We start from the raw sequence: 3,069 nt of genomic DNA, 5'->3' as shown, positions 1-3,069 counted from the left end.
AGGCTACTTTGCAGTTGGAAATGAAGCCATGGTAGGGAGAATAGATGCCAAGGACATACACTATTGGGAAAACCTGTGGAACCCACACAGGGAAGGGTGGATGTCCCTAGCTCAGATTGAGGACACGTTTCAGCTGTCCCTAGCTGTGCTTATTTTCTTGGCTGGGATTATGAGTCAAATACCATCTATGTGGCTCTCTAATGTATGCTCCTCAATGGCCTTGACTCCAGAGGAATGGGAATCGGACTCGAGGATCCCGCTAAACAAACTGACAGTAGCGAGGCAAATGGATGCAATGTGTGGAGTTAAGGAGAGCTGGCATAAAAGATATAATGATAGATGGTAGAGGGAGGACTTGGAGATAACATGGAGGGGCGATTTTGGCCGGGCATGGAAAGCCACTCCTTATAGCCGGGTCAATTTTTTCCTATGGAGGATAGGAGGGGGGCACTTCCCAGTAGGCACCCTAGTCCCTTGGCTACAAGTCGACGACAGATGCAAAATTTGTAAAGCTGGAGCAAAGTCTCTTACCCGTCTATTCTGGGGATGCCCGTGGGTGTGGAATCTTTGGGGAGCTATCCGACCATGGTGCACCAAGGACCTAGGGCTGGAGTATATCTCCAAGGGTGCTGCCATCTTTTGAGCCGACCTCCAGACAGATAAGTACATTATTTGGGATGGTACTAGATATTCAACACTTCATAGAATATGGTTAGCTAGATGTGAGGCCTCTATGAACAAGATTGATGTGTTTTCCCTGACATGTAAGAAGGTTGTTATGGATATAGTGAACCAAACCAGATGGCTGATAGCTAGCTGGCCTGATGAGTTTATAAGAGCTCATCTTGAGAGCATTTTGTTTTAGTTGTAAGTTGGTCGTTTTGATTAATATATAAGTAGACCTATTCAATTTTAAAAAAAACTAAGGATGGATTAGGTGGGAGAGCAAACACGGTATCATTCATGTGTTTAGAAGGTGGAGACAAGGACACATATCATCATTCAATGCTTTCAAATCTCCAAAAAAGGGGATCCAATTTTGGCTTGTAGGGTCTTGAGACCATGATCTAGGATGGGAGAAAAAGTTTTTATTCCCATCCTAGACCCATCTTGGACCACTTCGTCTAGGATGAGAGTAATGATGACGAATGGATTCCCATCCTAAAGGCTTAACGATTGCTACAAGTCCACAGCTGAAACTATTCAACATATTGATAATGTCTCGAGCCACACACCTTGGCACTATAGGGATCGGTTAGGTGGGGGAGGACACATGATACCATTTCATGTGTTGGGAACAAGTATACATGTCATCATTTCAAATCCGAAAAAAAGGGAATCTCTAAGGGTGATGGCATTGTTGGTTTATTGACTCACATCCTCCTTTTGTTAGTGACTCTTTTTGTATGGTGGCTCCCTACTTCAACACTTACAATGGGAGGGAGAGGCTAGAGAAAGCAAGAGGCGGCAAAGGAGGTGCGAAGCACGGGAGATGGCGACAAAAGGGCAATGCAGGGGAGTTGATGGGGGGACAATAATTTAGGTTAATTGGTGCAAGCAATGATGAACCATTATTGCTTCAAGTGAACATCCGAAACTATTCATCGCACCTCGGCAACCATAAAGATAGTTTCCACTCGAATTCACTCTGCACAACTTTGATCGAAGAATTTCTCGTCTGCACCACACATATCATCGCTCCTGCCCACCCTTGTAGTTCCTGCATTGGTCATCGCCTGCAAGATGAAACCGCAATCTGGACGCTGGACTACTAGCCTGTGTGGCTGCTTTGAGGATTGTGGATCATGTAAGAGAGAAATGCTGGCTACTTCTGTAATTCCCCCGGCATTTGTTTCACCGAAAACCATACGTCGTGTTGAGCAAAAGTCTGATGATCAAAGGGTGAAACTGCCAAGAGATGCTGATGATCAAAATATATGCCATCGGATGTGCAGGCTTGTGTGTCACCTGCTGTCCTTGTGTTGTTGTGGGGCGCCTGGTCAGCATATTGGATCGCGAACAAACATGTGAGTCTCCTGCAATCTAAGTTATAGAGGCTTTTGGGAATATACAACTGGATCACCCCGCCTTTTCGGGTTACTACTCCAGCATTCTAACTTTTGTTTGTATGGAACGACAGGGTGATCTAGGTGTGATTTTCTACAATACTAGAGTTCAGTATACGCTCATACAACCCAATTGCATGTACACTCAATTGCTACTACTAGAATAGGCTTACCATCAAATCAAGGCTTTCTCATTAAGAAGGACAAACAGCTGACGACTGATTTGAATTTTCCACTCGATGTAGCTTGCTGAGCTGGAGGGACGATTTACGTTCTTTTGCAGTACTTTACGGGTCTGGGTGGCCTTTATATGTGTAGCTACAGATCGAAGTTACGGCAAAGATACAGCCTTCCCGAAGAGCCTTGCAACGACATCTGCACGGATTGCTTTTGTCTATGCTGCTCCATCACGCAAACATATCGTGAGCTGAGAAATCAGAATGCGGATAAAGAGCTAGGTGTGTTTGCCAAGGATTGTAGATTATCAGATGGTAGAAAATGGGGAGTTCCAACTGATTATTATGTTATACAGATTATGCAGGTGGAAAGGCAAGCTTCAACCCATCGCCATCTCAGGCCATGCAGAAATGAAGTTTTACAGCATTCTTTATAAAGATTAGGAGTCATTAATGATGTACCCACAAGGACAAAGGAATCTTCATCGTGAGGTTATTTGCATGGATCTAGACACCAATGGCATTATAGTTATTTGCTCAATGGTACTTTGCAACTACAAGCCTTAAAGCATGGACTTAGACTAGTTGCTCAATCAATTGAAGGGAAGCCTCCTACGACCCTTTATCCTTAGTCTACTTGGCAATTGCCATAGTTTTTACTTTGGCTAAGGAAATATTTTAGCTAGCTTACTTGACTCTTGACTTGACTCTCCACTCTTTGAGCTCTTGTAGGGCTATGCCCATCCTTTTTGTCTACTTTAACAAATTACCTTTTATTTATTTTTTTATTTTTTAAAATTTCTAAGATGGCTATAATAGCCAAATGT

At 43.5% G+C, this 3,069-nt stretch overlaps 1 long non-coding RNA gene across 1 annotated transcript; it reads left to right on the top strand.

Moving 5' to 3' along the window:
* The first annotated feature begins 1,669 nt into the window (after positions 1 to 1,669).
* On the top strand, positions 1,670 to 2,516 carry LOC147884642 (uncharacterized). Its single transcript, XR_015543525.1, has 3 exons — positions 1,670 to 1,807; positions 1,956 to 2,027; positions 2,312 to 2,516. It is a non-coding gene; the product is annotated as an uncharacterized LOC147884642 (long non-coding RNA).
* The last annotated feature ends 553 nt before the right edge of the window (positions 2,517 to 3,069 follow it).

Source organism: Dipteris shenzhenensis, chromosome 26, assembly GCF_047967505.1.
Source record: "Dipteris shenzhenensis isolate YYH24624 ecotype China chromosome 26, Dip_SZ_1.0, whole genome shotgun sequence".
NCBI lineage: Eukaryota > Viridiplantae > Streptophyta > Polypodiopsida > Gleicheniales > Dipteridaceae > Dipteris > Dipteris shenzhenensis.
Note: the sequence above shows the minus strand (reverse complement) of the source record. Positions and strands in the feature narration are given on the sequence as shown.